The 16,648-nt window shown below is 40.7% G+C and overlaps 1 pseudogene; it reads left to right on the top strand.

Moving 5' to 3' along the window:
• The first annotated feature begins 8,103 nt into the window (after nt 1-8,103).
• On the top strand, nt 8,104-8,232 carry LOC114224552 (U2 spliceosomal RNA; annotated as a pseudogene).
• The last annotated feature ends 8,416 nt before the right edge of the window (nt 8,233-16,648 follow it).

Here is a 16,648-nt window from a genome sequence, read left to right as displayed (position 1 = left end):
AGCCATGGGTAGAAGGAAATTACCTAATGCAATAAAGACTATATATAAAAACCTCACATTTAACATCATATACAATGGCGAAAGACTAAAAGCATTTCCTCTAAGACTGAGAACAAGACAAGTATGTCTGTTTCATCATTTGTATTCAATATATAGTGGAAGTTCTAGCCCAAAGCAGATAAAGAAGTACAAGTCATCCAAATCAGACAGGAAGAAATGAAATTATCTCTATTAACAGATGATATGATCTTATATGTAGAAAACCCTAAAGAGTCCACAAAAAAATAACTGTTAGAAATTTTAACTAAATTCAGCAAAGTTGCAAGATATAAAACCAACATATAAAAATCAATCACAGTTCTATATACTAACAATGAACAATATGAAAGAGAAATTAAGAAAACAATACCACTTACAACAGTATCAAAAAGAGTAAAGTACTTAGGAATAAACTTAACCAAGAAGGTGAAAGACTAGTACACTGAAAACTACAATGCTTTCAATTGTTAAAAGAAATTTTAAAAGACAAGAATAAATGGAAAGAGGGCGCCTGGGTGGCTCAGTTGGTTAAGCCACTGCCTTCGGCTCAGGTCATGATCCTGGAGTCCCGGGATCGAGTCCCGCATCGGGCTCCCTGCTCAGCAGGGAGTCTGCTTCTCCCTCTGACCCTCCCCCCACTCATGTGCTTTCTCTCTCTCATTCTTTCTCTCAAATAAATAAATAAAATCTTTAAAAAAAAAAAAAGAATAAATGGAAAGATATGCATGTTCATGGATTGGAAGACTTAATATTCCGAAGATATCAACACTGCCCAAAGTGATCTACAGATTCAATCCCATCCCTATCAAAATCCCATTGTTTTTTTTTTCTTTTCAGAAATAGAAAAACCATTCTAAAATTTATATGAAATCTCAAGGGAACCTGAATATCCTAAACAAGCTTTAAAGAGAACAAAATTGGAGGATTCACCCTTCCTGATTTCAAACTTACTACAAAGCTAAAGTAGTCAAAACAGTGTGGAACTGGTAAAAATGCAGCCATAAAGAACAAATGAATAGAATAGAGAGCCTAGAGGTAAACCCTTGCATACACAGTCAAATCATTTTTGACTAAGTTTCCAAGACTATTCAATGGGAGAAAGGACAGCTTTTTCAGCAAATGGTGGAAAATTGGATATCTACATTCAAAAGAATGAAATTGGACCCTTACTTTAAACCATATACAAAAATTAGCTCAAAATGGATCAAAGACCTAAGTGCAATACCTGAGACTCCTAAATTCTTAGAAAAAAACATAGGAAACGAGCTTCATGACGTTGGATTTGGCAATGATTTCTTGGATATGAAACCAAAAGCACTGGCAACAAAAAGAAAAGTAGATAGATTGGACCTCATCAGGATAAAATTTTTAAAAATGTCATACCTTAAAGGACACTATCAACAGAGCAAAACGGCAACCATAGAATGGGATAAAATATTTGCAAATCATATGTCTGATAAGGGATTAGTTTTCAGAATACATAACGAACTCCTATAACTCAACAAGAACAAAACAGGCAAAGAACTCAATTTAAAAATGGGCAAAAGGGGGGCCTGGCTAGCTCAATCCATAGAGCATGCAACTCTTGATCTCAGGGTCATGAGTTCAAGCCCCATGTTGTGTGCAGAGCTTCTTAAATTTTTTTAATTAAAAAAATAAATAAATAAAAATAAAAAATAAATATGGGCAAAGGACTTGAATAGACGTTTCTCCAAAGCAGATTTATAGATGACCAACAAGTACGTGAAAAGATGTTCAGTTTTCACTAATCACTGGGGACATGCAAATCAAAACCACAATGAGGTACCACTTCACACCCATCATGATTGCCATTACCAAAAATCAACGCAAAACAAAACAAACAAAAAGGAATAAAGATCTCAAATAAGCAACATAATTTTACAACCAAGGGAAGTAAAAAATTTTAAAAGTTAGTAGAAAAAAATAAGAAAAAACAAAGCAGAAAATAAGAAGTGTCTACAAAGATGTGGAGAAACTTGACCCCTTGTGCACTGCTGGTAAGAACGTAAAATGGTACCAGCACCAGGGAAAAACAGTATTGGCAGTTCCTCAAAAAGTTAAACGTAGTAGTACCGTGATTTAGAAATTCCACTTCTGGGTATGTGTCCAAATTAATTGAAAGCAGGGACTCCAACAGATATTTGTGCACCCACGTTCATAGCAACCTTATTAAAAATAGCTAATAGGTGGAAACAACCCAAATGTCCATCAATGGGTGAATGGAATATTCTTGGGTACTGTGTAATATACTTCAGTCTTGAAAGGAAGGAAATTCTGGCACATGTTATAACATGGATGAATCTTGAAAACACTCTGCTAACTGAAAAGATTTTCCCCTGTTGCAAATTTTTTAGAAAAGATTTATTTGTTTGTTTTAGAGAGAGAAAGAGTGCAAGAGTAGTGGGAGGGGCAAAGGGAGAGGGAGAGAGAATCTCAAGCAGACTCTCCGCTGAGTGCGGAGACCTATGCAGGGCTCTATCTCATGACCCTGAGATCATGGCCTGAGCCAAAATCAAGAGTAGGTCTCTCAACTGACTAAGCCACCCAGGTGCCCCTCCCCCTGTTGCAAATTTTAAATCATTTTCCAGGCTCCTGTAATTTCTAACTTTTCGAGAATAAATTTGAGATGAAAGGATCAGGCAAATCACACTTAGCTAGAAAGTCTGAAAGTTCTGGAAATTTCTGAATGTATCAACTTTCTATTATTTTTTCCACGAGATAAACATATGGAGTAAATGTTAAAATAGTATGTGCTGTTTACTTTTATCAAGTTGCTCCTCTTCTTCCCTTTGCCTCTTGCCTCCCCTCTGTGTTCTTGTTGAGGGTTCCTTCCTCTACGATCTCAGCACCTGTGATTAGGATCAAGTGATTTCATGTACGTGAACCCCAGTAATATAAAAATAGATGGCACTAGACATCTAAGTGTGCTACTGTAAAGTAATAAAACTAATTCCTCAAGCCATTCATGAAATCCACATAATGACTTCATAATATACAGCATAACCATAATTCCTTGCAATTACATTTTTATACCCATCCTCTCACATACACATGTGATCTACAGAGAGAAGAAAGTTATATTTCCTTGAGGATAGTATGTGCAAGACACATTAATATGTAATTCCCTGAGTTGTCTCATTGAGTCCTCCTAATAACACCATGTGATCCTGATTGTCATCCTCAGTTTGCAGATGAGGAGCTCAGAGAGGTGAAGCAATGGTCACACCTGCTTCTTCCACTGGACATGATCCTGGCCCTTTGGTCCCAGACACGATTACCATGGAGTAAACCATGGTAAACCCAAAATAATAAAATCCTGAGCTGAAGTGTACAGGTTTCCATGCTAGTTTTACTTTTCTAGGCTCTGTATTGTTTTGTTTTTCCTTTCAGGATCTCCTGGTGGAGTTGTTCAGACTTCCTGCCTGGGGAGAAAAACAACCTTGGACTCCCTCCTCCATTCAAAGTGTCATTACAAATAATGTGCTCTCTAGGATTCAAGTTTCCTGAAAATTCACCTGCAGGGAACTTTCCAGAAAAAAAAAAAAAAAGAGAGATCATATTTTGGAAACAGAGCTATGTAAAGTATGCCTACTTTTTGGAATGAATTCAACAAAAATCAGCCCTTGGCTTCATTTTACAGCAGGAAACAGCCTGTTTGGTATTGGTTTTTCCGAAGCTCTGGCCCTTCTTTTGTCTACAGAGGGTCATAAAGGCAGGTGCAAGCAGGGAGTCAAAGAGCAGACAAAACTGACCTTTAAAGTTTTGTTTCAGGCCAGTGTGTATGACTCCCAAAAGCATACTGACTAACACAAATAACTTTCGACCTCTGCCCTCCTCACTTGTGTCTTGCCATTGTGGGTAAGGCATTCATCTTCTGCCATGACACATCTTTTTAAGGCGGAGAGACTGTGTTTTGAGTTATTATGATGATTGTGACCTTCTTCTGTGACCTGTTATTTTTCTCCACACAATGAACATACTGAGTAGATGCAGATTTAAAATAATATATATTGTTATTTACTCTTATGAAGTCTGTAACATCGCCTTCTCAGCTGACCTCCTGTGTCTTTACCGAGCTGGGTTTTAACTTTACATTTTGTTTAGTTCCTTAGAACCTAGATATGGGCTGGAGGTGGGATGAGGGAGCTCAATACGTAATTGCTGGGACAGTCAGTATTTATGAGGTACTAACCACGTGCTCACTGCTGTCATAGGCACTGGAGGCAGGTGGAAAGAATGTGTGGCCTGGCAGTTGGCCTATGAGGATTTTGCTTCTGACAGAGAAAAGCCTTGCTCACACACAGATTCTTGCTTTGTCCACTCCAGCTTTGCTGTGGTAACAAAACACCCCTAAATCTCAATGGTTTACAGCACTGCTTGCAGTGGGCTGTGGTTCTGCTCCAGGTGCCCTCTCATTTCAAACCCAGGCTGAAGGAGCACCTCCCATTCAGGACATGCCATTCTCTTGACAAAGTGCAAGACAGCTGGAGGAATCTCCATATTCTTCTCAAAACCTCTGCTTGAACACAGAATGCACTATGTCATTGCTTCATATCCCATTGGTCAAGCATGTCACACGCTGAGCTCAAAGTCACGGGGGACTGACGTGCTCACTACTGATGGGGGCCTGCACATCACAAGGAATAGTGCCATGTGGGAAAGGAGGCAGTAAAAACGTGTGAGTGATATAATCTAATGCAACCAGAAAATTCTCATAATGTATGTGAACTGCCACAGATGGCATTGATGACAAACATTCTACAGGTAGAGACTCATAATGGCAGGTGAGAGCAAGGAGAAACTAGAATGGCAGGAGAAACTAGAAGACAGAGAAAACAGAGAAAGAGGGCAATGAAACTCGGATTTTCTTCTGTTAAGTGTAGTGTCATGAATGGAGGGATGAGGAAGAAGCTCATGTGGACATATCATTTTTTTGCTACCTAGCATCTATTCCCCTTTCCTAATATCACTTGATATTGCATTTGGAAAATACCTCTTTTTTATTTGTGGGACCATAAGAAAGAATGGTGGGAGCCTCTTGAGTCTTCTGCACTCACCCATTTCCTTTTACAGTTGAAAAATCAGCTGATCACCTACTCCTCACCCATTAGACTCTTTCTTAGGGCTTTAAATGATGAGTAGATTGCTTCTAGGACATGACAAGGCAGAATAGCTGAAGCTTACTCCCTGCACTGAGGCCACGCTGTCATACCCAGAAAGCTCCTGCCCTCCATTCCTGTCCTTTTTCCTGTCCTAGCCCCCACTCTTCCCATAAAGTTTGGGAGGATCCTCTTTACATTGAAGTTAACCAGAATGGTTTCTGCAGCATGTGACCAAAAGGTTCTGATTGATATGGGGCCACAGAGATCATGGGAAACCAAAATTCCTTTATAGGGTTTGGAATTGAAAATTAAAAAAAAAATTATCACAGCAAACCAATATATGAGTGAAGGTGTTGACTGACTTGTCCCAGGTCACTTGGTGGCAAAACCACACCCTTTGTGTGAGAGCCGTCCCCCCTCACTGTGCCAGAGCTCCTTCCCCAACACTATCAGTGGGCCTGAGCCTGCACCCAGAATCAAGGAGGTGGTGTGGAAGGGGGGCATTCTGGAATGGTGCAGGATGATTCTAGACAGAGTGGTGCCCATGCTAACCAGAACGGGAAAAGGAGATCAGTCAGTGCAGGATGATAAATGACATGGGCCAGAGAAATTCGGGAAAAATTTGGACTGATGCTTACAAAGAAATTAGAGTAACATGGACAATAATTATGCTAGAATGTTAAATGAAAGAGAAACAAAGACATTTACTCTGACAAGTTTTATTCTAATAGACTGAAAAAAAATATGTATGCGAGAGTTTGGAATGACTTGGATAAAAATATGAGTGGCTGTCTTTTTCTTTGTTCTACTTTTATGTGGTATCTTATTTTACAATGGGCGTGAGTCACTCTTACAAAGGAGATAAAATCTTTGAAAATTAAACTCGCTCAAGAGTAAACAACAGAAATCCAGGGATGCGACACATTTATCAACAGAATGTTTTGTGCAGTTCACTTTCTGATAATTTACATGTCTGCCATTTCTCTCAGAGAGATGAATGGTCCAAGTCTGCTTAAGACCATCTCTTCCACTTGGTGCAAAGCTTTGGTTAATCTCTGCTAGAACTAGGATAGGTTAAGAAACTCAACTGTATAAAAAGATACCACCTGGATATCTTCAGCCCTCTCTATACAATACTTTATTTACGTGCCTCAGTAGCAGCTTGTAGCATCTTCGTAATAGCCTGTGAGGAATACAGATGTTCCTAAATTTAAAAATGGAGAGACACAAAGGCTTCTGAAGCTACTGTGGTCTCTCTTTGACTAGAAAGAATACGAGGGAACAATGTATGTGTTGGCAGAGAGAGCTATTATGAAACAGCTGCTGGAAAGCTGAACTGAGACAACCTTCCCTTGCTCCTTATCACTTGCAAAAAAATCTGTAAGAGCTGCTATAGAAAAGGAGGCAGGGCCATTTAGGATAACAGCCAAACACCTGCAGATTTTTGAGATTATACCACATTCTGTGGTTGTGGATAAAAGTTTGGCCACTTGGCTTTCATTTTTTTCCCACGTCACTCATGAATTCTATTTTCTGAGAGTGCTTTGAATTTCTACTGATTTGCAAATGAGTATTTCACCTGAGATTAATACTGCATCTTTTCAATAGCTATAGACTTCTTTCTTCAAGGATTTTGTACTCTTTGGAAATTGATGGATTATACCAAGGAAAGCAACCTAGGAATATAAAAGTAGGAGAATGTTAGTATATATAAAGTGACCACATTTCTCCTATTCCCTGTGAAGCAAGATGCTTTAAATCATCCGCTAAGCCCCATGCAGGGGATATCTAGCATGCACTGTGTGTATCTCACTCCAATCCCAGGCTCATGGCAGGCACTGTGATGCATTACAACTCTCTTTGCTCCTCATCCAGAACTGGCTTCATAATGAAAAGGTTCTAGGTTGTTTCTACCCAAGAAGTGAAACCTCTTTGATAGACCTGCCTTCTCCATGGTTTGTTAAAATTATCAGCAAAGGGGAGGCTCCAAGTGGCAGAAGCTGCTAGTTGTTTGTGAATTTCAGTCCTTCCTTAGTCAGAGGTACAAACATGGCTCCAACTCCCCTGCAAGTCTGGTGGCCTTGTGACTAAAATCTGTCCAACGGGATGCAAGCAGAAAGGATGTGATCGTTCTCCTGGAGGGGCAGGAGGGAGCTTTTTCCTCCTTCTCACTGGACAAGAGTATAGAGTAAAGCAGCCCCTATGCTCCCAGAGACAGTAGCCAGGATTGACAATGGAAAACTGCCTACCTGGACAGTATGTCTTATCCTGGATCATTAAGTTAAACAGTAATAAGCTTCCACTGCATACCGGCCACTGTATTTGCAGTCTATTTGTTACAGTGCCTTAGCCTGCACCTCTACTAATCATATGGCCAACCGGAGAGCACACCCCTTCCCTACTTTCCCTGAGTCCTGTGCTCTGTTCTAGACAGCCTTCCAGGAACTCAAGGCTGGAGAAAATAAAACACAGTTATTTCTTATGAAAATATCCAGGGTTGCTGCTTTGGAAGCTAAAAATAAGTGAGTGTAGCATGTAATAATTCAGGAAAAGAGGAAAATGTCGACTCCATTCCTGCCTTTGACCTGCGTGTGGTCCAGGAGTTTGAAGGAAAACCACAGCTGTCACTGGACAAAGAAGCAGGGAGCCAGATACTCTGAGTACCTGTAAGTTTGTGCTTGCACAAGATTTTGCAGATAATTTATTTTTCTGATTAAATGGCATCTAACCAGAAGTTACTTTTTAAACACAAACCTTTGTAATTTGACTGTTTTTATTCCCACCCTGGTAATTTTGTTTACCAACCCTCATTGTAACTTTCTTTGATATTGGAGAATGTCAGTGTCTCAAAGTCATCACTCTGATGGACATTGGAAGATGGAGATAGGACTGAGTCCATCACTCATGGAAAAAAAAAAATTTTTAAAAGATCCACTTATTTATCGCTTCTTGGCCTTTTGGCTAAGATCAAGTGTAGTATCTGTTCTTATCAGTAAAAGATCCACTTATATCCCACATCAGTTTGCCTAATATTCCTTTTTCTAAGGGGAGGAAGCACAGAATACCCAGACCGGGGTGAACACTTGCCTTTTACCAAACAGGAGGAAGGAAATGGGACCTTTATCTAAATGTAAAAACTTTTCCTTTTGCCATTATCAATATCATGTCAACAAGGCAACAATCTGCATACATTTGTCATGTTTTCTAACACCCGCTTTTTGGACAACAAAGAATTGCCCACATTTTTTTTTAAGCCTAGCTGGGAGAGAAACAATGGGAAATGAATATAAAATGATCACATTGCTTCTCCTAATGACTGGTGTTTCCTTCACCAGGGACACCATGAGACCAGAAGCTCCTGTTGTTTTTTGATTCTTGGAGTCGATGACCCACTGGTGATGCAGGAGTAAGTATCCCTGTCCATCTGGTGGAGCACAATTTTTGTTGAATGAGAAAAAGAGAAATAGTTGGTTTTCTTCCCCCCCCCTTCCATTTGTGCTAAATATGTAAGAAGTTAAAAAGTCTTACCCAGAATCTGGCATGCGAGTAGAGACTTCAAAAGTCAATAATGTAAAAAACAAAACAAAACAAAACAAAACAAAAAAAACAGAAGTCAATAATGTGACCCAAACCTGAACCTTTACAAACAGTTTCCAAAGCCCAGCTGAGAAAAAGTGCAGGTGTGCTATTTGATTGCATTTCTCTTTGCCACAAAAGATCCTACTTGTTTCAAGTTACTCTATTTGAAGTGCACTTTTCCTGTTGTTTTAATTTGCGTGTGAGTGCAAACCTCCTGAGAACAAGGACTCCCATTTGATTCGCTCTTGGTGCATTCCTCTCCCAGGGTTTGATCTTGATGCCCCAGCTTGTACTCTCTCCCTCCTCCATCCCACCCCCTACGGGTGCTTCCTGGGATCATCTTCAAGATCAATGACCTGCTCTCAAAATCCTCATCACAGGTCCACTTCTGGGGCAGCCCTAACTAAGATCTCTCTCTCTCTCTCTCTCTCTCTCGTACATTTTGAACAAACTCAGGGCATAAGAGCAGCTATGTGAAAAATACAATTTTCTTTATTTTTATTGACAACTTAACTATTATTTTCAGCCCCCATTCCATTTGGTGTCTCAAGGAAACGGGGGTTAATTCAGCATCACCACTTGTGCTCCCTGGAAATGTGTGTAGTTTGGGAGCATCTAGCCCTGTGTCAGCAGAAGTGTCTGGGGGATGCTGGTCAATGCTACCATTAATGCCACTTGCTGAAGCTTCCTTCCACCATTGGATTTCTGGGGGTTCATCCTTGGGCATCCTCTTCTGGTCCTTGTGTTCACTGGCTCAGTGTACCATGTCTGTGCAGGTTGTGGGCTTATGGGGTACATTCTACAGCTCCCACACCATGTTGTGGGAAAGTTTACATTAATAGGAACTTGAGGTTCTGTGAAGGTGGGTGCATCAGAATTTAAAGTTTGTGGCTCCTGAAAGTTGTTTCAGAGGTCAATTCTATGTTTTTATCCCAGTGCATATCATTTATTCTTCCTGAGAACTGAAATCAAGAAGGATTGATTTCCAGACATCTGTTAAATAATACTGAGCCTGGTGCACTTTCCCCATGCCTCTGTTGCATTTTCTATTCCTAGAAGATAAGACCCTAAACCAACTAAATAGTTTATTAATTAAGACTAACACTTGCTCAAGATTCACTTCAGGACCCTCGCCTTGCTGTGCGCGCCAATTCAAAGCTGTTATGTCATAAACTGCCCAAACTCTAAGACCCTACAGATGTTCTCCCGTGACTTCATCATTCTGAGACATGGCCAAGACTCCCAAGGCCATGTTCTTGACTGACACAGTTGAGTGAACTGAACTTTTCTGGGTCGACAGGTTTTTTGGATGATCTCCTAGGGAGTCAATAGTAGACTATTTCTTGCCACATGGCTGTGAATCAGTGAGCAGCCTTATCCATTGTGAATAATTGTCTACATACAGAAGTCAGTAATTTATCAAAGGACAAAAGAAAAGTAAGAAGGGCTAAATCATACACTGAAGAACGACACTTAATGGACAAAAAGGAGTAATTAGCAAAAGCACTAAAGATGACCCCAGCTTCAGAGTCTCTAAAGGCCATCTGTCTGCCACCCTCTTGCAAAACACTGACATCAGGCTGGTTAGAAAGTCTGGTGAGCAGGAGGGGATGGAGATGCCTATGGGCATGTCTGAGACTATATTAAGTCAGTGGACATGGAGAGTCATTTCAGAGCTGACAAGTCCCAAGGCCTGAATTTAGTTTGTGCTAAGGTGGCTCTGCTAGTACTAGGTAACAGGGTCTCTGTGGAAAGCCATGACAAAAGACATGGGAGATCATTGTGTGGCAGTGACCTGCTGTAACTTCCTTCTGAAGTGGGTGGTTCCCACCCCCACCCCAAATCCAACTACATGTCAGCATGCACACATCCCATTTCAAATGATTAACACTGGGACAACACCAAGCATCAGTCTCGGCCATAGAGTCAATAGGATGTGTGCATTTCGTAATGAAAATTCACAGGGTTCTATTTCAACAAAGCAGCAGTTAGGATGTCACTTTACATTCCCTAATTTCTCCACCCCTGATTCTTCAATGTTGGCGGGCAGAAAAATCTCTTGGCATTTCCAGACTCCCCTGTTGGAGATCAGATGAGTGCATCGGGAATGAGGCTCAGGAATCTGTATGTTTAACGGTTCCCAGGTCAAGGAACTCATGGGAAGAACACAACTGAGGCTAAAGTAATATGTTTCTTATTTATTTATTTATTTATTTTTAAAGTAATATGTTTCTGATCAGGCCGACCTTACATCCCAGCTCTTGATCCCAGCTGGCTGTGTGACCCTGGGCAAGTAACTCAGTCTCTTCTATTCTTCATCCACAAAGTGGGGACCATAATGCCCACTCTCATGTTTATTTGAGCTAGTATCAGTGAGGCACTTGTAACATTTGTGCATTCATTCAGTGTGTATTCATCTTCTGGGACAGGCTCTGAGCAGGGCTGTGGTTCCAAGGAGCAAATAAGGCACTCGAAGTACTTCAGGGCATTTGGGTGAGCAGATGGCAAGTACTTGTGGCTTTGGGAAGAGAACTACAAGAGTGCTGGTCTTGAGGCCCCTGGCCTTTCCAGTTAACCCCACTTCTCAGGAAAGGCTTCTGACATCTTGAAATTACTAATGAACAACCAAGCACCGTGAACTGGGTTGGGATCTATTATATAAGCAGTACCAGCCAGGAGCAGCCTTGATCCAGGCTCTCTGAACAGCAGATCCTAAGCCTGGGGTCCTTGTGGAAATAGCTTACAAAGGACGTGCTCCCACGAGAACTGGAAAAGGGGTGGAGAGCAGGCCCAGAAGGGAAGGGAGCCAAGCTCAGGTGTGCCCTCAGGTGAAACCCCAACATCAGCTTGATCCCCCTGGGACCCCAGATTGCAAATGACACTTCAGAAGTTTTTTGTCCCAGTAGGTGAAAGGGCCATGTCTCTCTACTTTCAAGGATGTTCTAGTGCTACTAAAAGGGATCCAAGCGGCTTTGGCCAGGTGCCAGGACCAACTGTCCACTACTAACGCCCAGGAGCTCTGTATCCACACTCAGGGCTTCTGCCCCATTGCCAGCCATGGATTCTGACTACCTGAGTGGATGGTCCAGCTTCGTCTTTGAAATGGGGACCAGGACGGGGACCTATAACTCATAAGCTCATGTGAACAATAAAAAAATACTTGCAATGTAAAAACCATTATGAATCATTATATTACTATACCCATTTTTGAGCTACATGAGCAGACTCAGCCAGTTTCACCTGTCTGAACTTGCACAGCTGTTGTAAGACAGTAGTCACCATTCACTAAAGGATTGCCATGTGCCAGGCAGGCCTCCAGGTACCTTACATTAATAACTCACCTAATCCTCAAACAACCGATGATTTAACAGTATCATCAGCCCTGCTGAGGAGATCTCATCAATAATAATTAGTAACTTGCCCACGGTCACAAAACTTAACATTTCAACTCAAGTGCAATCCCAGAAGCTGGGATTTCAATCCAAGTCTGTCTCACAAACCTGGTCAGGTCTATCATGCTGCTCTCAGTATTTGGTTATTTCCATGACTCTGGGAGCCTCAAGAGTAGCCACCCTTTCCTGTATCCCTAGCATCTGGCAGAGAAGTTAGACATTCATACATGTTTGGAAGAGGAAAAGAATCATTTCAAAACACCTCAAAGCTTTTGGTCTATAGTTTCACCTGGACTAGAACAAACCCAAGAACAACAGTAGCAAATTATGAAAATCCAGCCTTATTAACTCATTCAATCAAAAGGTATTGAGTGCCCATAGCATGCCTGGCATCGTGCTAGGTCCTGGAGGAACAATGGTGAAATCGGATACTTTTCTCCCAGCTGAGATTAGGTTTAACGAGCGGAGCAGGGCTGTTCATTCTGAAGGCTCCTGGCCTCTCCTTTTACACAGGACTCACTATGGTGTGCCAGGAGCCCTTTTATTGCCCAAGAAGGGTCCTGAGTTCCTCCTCTGACCTTCAGCATATTAACAAGGGAGCTCTGTACTTCCTTGGGTCCCTGCTCCCTCTCTCCTTCATCCCCTGTAATTATAACAGGTAAATATCTCAGAGTTATGGTACAAAGAAAATTGAGCTGGGGGGATAGTGTTTCAGAACTCATTGTGAGTCACCAGATCATGTTTCTAAAAGTTGAACATACCTTGAAAATATTCTCCTACCACCAAGAATTAGAATTACTTCCTGCAACTCCTCTGTGACTTTTAACTTGTGACTTAACTATTCCTAAGGGAGGGAATTTTAGTCAAATTGTTTCCTTTTTCCCCATTTTCATTGTCCAATGTATTAGCAAAAACCCATGGTGTGTTTGAATTTAAGAAGAAATAATGTAAAAATTTTCTCCTCTGTCCTCCTCTCAGGTCTGGTGAGTAATTTGGGGGATGGATAAATTTTCATTCCAGGACAAAGATGAAAAAGAGTCTCCCCTTCTCTTCCTCACCTTCTGCCCCCACAGCACAGGGCTGAAGCACCTCTGGAGGCAGCAGGGAATGGGTGGGGTTTTAGAATTCCCAGGGGCAGACAACGAGTCTCTGGGTCAAAGTCTCCACCCCTAGGCCTTCATTCCTCATCTGTGGTACCCTCAAGCTGAGACATTTCTCAGAGTGAAAAGGTCACTCTTAGAATTACCCTGGGCTAATCAGGGAAATTCAAATCAAAACCACATTGAGATATCACCTTACACCAGTTAGAATGGCAAAAATGGACAGGGAAAGAAACAGCAAATGTTGGAGAGGTTGTGGAGAAAGGGGAAGCCTCTTACACTGTTGGTGGGAATGCAAGTTGGTACAGCCACTTTGGAAAACAGTGTGGAGGTTCCTCAAAAATTTAAAAATAGAGCTACCCTATGACCCAGCAATTGCACTCCTGGGTATTTACCCCAAAGACACAGATATAGTGAAAAGAAGGGCCATATGCACCCCAATGTTCATAGCAGCAATGTCCACAATAGCCAAACTGCGGAAAGAGATGAGATGCCCTTCAACAGATGAATGGATAAAGAAGATGTGGTCCATATATACAATGGGATATTACTCAGCCATCAGAAAAGATGAATACCCAACTTTTACATCAACATGGGTGGGACTGGAGGAGATTATGCTAAGTGAAATAAGTCAAGCAGAGAAAGTCAATTATCATATGGTTTCACTTATTTGTGGTACATAAGGAATAGCATGGAGGACATTGGGAGAAGGAAGGGAAAAATGATGGGGGGGGATTGGAGGGAGAGATGAACCATGAGAGACTATGGACTCTGAGAAACAAACAGGGTTTTAGAGGGGAGGTGGGAGGGGGGATGGGTTAGCCCAGTGATGGGTATTAAGGAGGGCACATACTGCATGGAGCACTGGGTGTTATACGAAAATAATGGATCGTGGATCATCACATCAAAAACTAATGATGTATTGTATGGTGACTAACATAACATAATAAAATTTAAAAAAATCTGCATTCTCAAAAAAAACACAAAAAACATAAAAGAATTACCCTGGGCTAGCTAGAAGCTGGATTGTCTCAGATAAATATGTGCTGTGATGTCACCATGGTCCCAGGGGACCCTAAGATCCCTCCCAGCTGAAACATCTTAAATTATGGACACTTGGACCCTTATCATGTGTCCCACAAGGGCCTGAGTAAGTTTCATGAGCCATCATGAGCCACCAACCTTTAGATGTAAAGGAGAAATGAACTCGGTAGGGGACATATCCAATTCTGATTTAAATCTAATCTTTGTGGTCAATTATTTGTATAATAATGGAGGAAAATAAAGACTATTTCACCAAAGTCAACTCTGTAATTTTAGAGCCTTTAAGACATTTGAAAATGCCTTGTGCAATTATGTGGCGCTTAATACTCAGATAATGGAACAATGAAAGATGTATGTTTGCATTTTGTAAAATTAAACTGTATGCAGTTATTTATCTTTTACCTTAATTGTTTGAGCTTGTTTCTAATGTAAACTGTTGTAATTTTAAATAAATACAATAGAAAAAACTTTCATAGGTATCAAGAATCCAGAGTAAATTTACTTTGCAAATAGGCTTTGTAGGTATGTTTTATGCTGAGGATCTTAAACTGACACTTTCATTCAAAAATCTTTTGAATTACTCACCATTTGCCTCTCTGAGGTCAGATGGATTTTGAGGAGGCTGGATTTCACAATGGAGTTTGGGTGACTTCATCTTATTTCAAATCTTGAAATATGGGAAATGTACAAAATCAACGTGCTAGAGGGTTGGTAGTATATTTTGGACTGACTTTTGTGAAGTGTATTAACTTCATGCTTTCATTTTTATGTTCTTCCTTCATTCCTGGGCCCAATTTGGTCTCTTTTCAAGTCATATTTCTCATCTACTTACATTTTGTTAGCTTGATGTATTTATTTTAAGAAGGTTTAAGTATCTGGGGGATAAGGCAAGTTATAGTGTATGAATATATTTGCTAATATTTAAAATCATCAAGACAAGCCAAATATACTATCGGTTAAATTCCAATGTTGTGAGTCTTTCTGATGTGTTATTTATATCATGACCACAAACACTTGTATGATAAATAAAAACAGAAGGTAAGGCAGAAATGATTCCCCATGGATTTCAGAGGATTGCAGGATTATGATCAATCACATTCACCTTGTTTAATTGGTATTTTATTACTTCAGTGACACTGTCGCTACAGCACAGGGCTTAGGAGTATAAACTCTGAAACTAGATGTGCGGTCCAGGTCTGCCTTTTACTAGCTCTGTGACCTCAGACATGTCACCTGAACTCTGAGCCTCAGATTCCTTACCTAAAAAACAAGAATCCTAATAATACCTAAGTCTAGGAGGAAGGGGTTGTTTGTTTTCTTTAATGAGATTCAATGCATTGATATATTTTAAAAATATCTTAAACAGTACCAGGCGCATAGTAAGCCTTCTATGGGTTATGTCTTGGGTAAAGTTTTATTTTGGAGTAATTTCAGGTTTACAGACAAGTTATAAAAATGTACAGAGAACTTCTGTAAATTCTTCTCTAGTTGTTAATATTTGACATATTTGTTTAGATATCATTATTAGTTTTCTATTGCTATGTAACTACCTGTCATCAATTTAGCAACTTAAACCAATACACATTTATTGCCTCCCAGGTTCCAGGGCCCGAGAGTCCAGATACAAGTCTACTGGGCCCTCTCGTTGGGGTCTTGCCATGCTGAAATCAAACTGTCAGCAAGGGCTATAATCTCCTCTCATTTTCGGGGTCCTCTTCCAAGCTTGCTGGTCACTGACAGAATGCAATTCATTGTCTTTGTAGGACTGAGGTGGCTGTTTTCTTACAGATATCAGATGGGATCATGCTTAACTCCTAGAGGTCTCCTGTCATTTTCTGCCATGTTAGCCTTCCCACAGTGTGTCATTCTGTCCTCCTGCAGGAGAACATTTCCTTGATGGTTCACCTTTAGTTAAAGGGTTCACCTGAGGTGGAGCAAGATGGCAGAGGAGTAGGAGACCTGGATTTCATCTGGTCTCAGGAATTCAGCTGAAAGGGATCAAAACATTCTGAACACCTACAAACTCAACAGGAGATCGAAGAAGAGAGTAGCAACAACTCTCTGAACAGAGAAGCGACCACTAACTGGAAGGACAAAATGACAAGACAAAAAGAATCACCTCAGCAAAAAGAACAAGAGGTAGTACCGTCTAACAGGGACTTACTCAATACGGACATTAGTACAATGTTGGACCTAGAGTTCAGAATCATGACTTTAAAGATACTAGCTGGGCTTGAAAAAAGCGTGGAAGTTATTAGAGAAACCCTTTCTGGAGAAATAAAAGAACTAAAATCTAACCAAGTTGAAATCAAAAACGCTATTAATGAGGTGCAATTAAAAATGGGGACACTAACTGCTAGGATAAATGAGG

This window comes from Eumetopias jubatus, unplaced genomic scaffold (assembly GCF_037043125.1).
Source record: "Eumetopias jubatus isolate StellerSeaLion01/CBP00866 unplaced genomic scaffold, mEumJub1_p1.0 scaffold_9, whole genome shotgun sequence".
Classification (NCBI taxonomy): Eukaryota; Metazoa; Chordata; class Mammalia; order Carnivora; family Otariidae; genus Eumetopias; species Eumetopias jubatus.
Note: the sequence above shows the minus strand (reverse complement) of the source record. Positions and strands in the feature narration are given on the sequence as shown.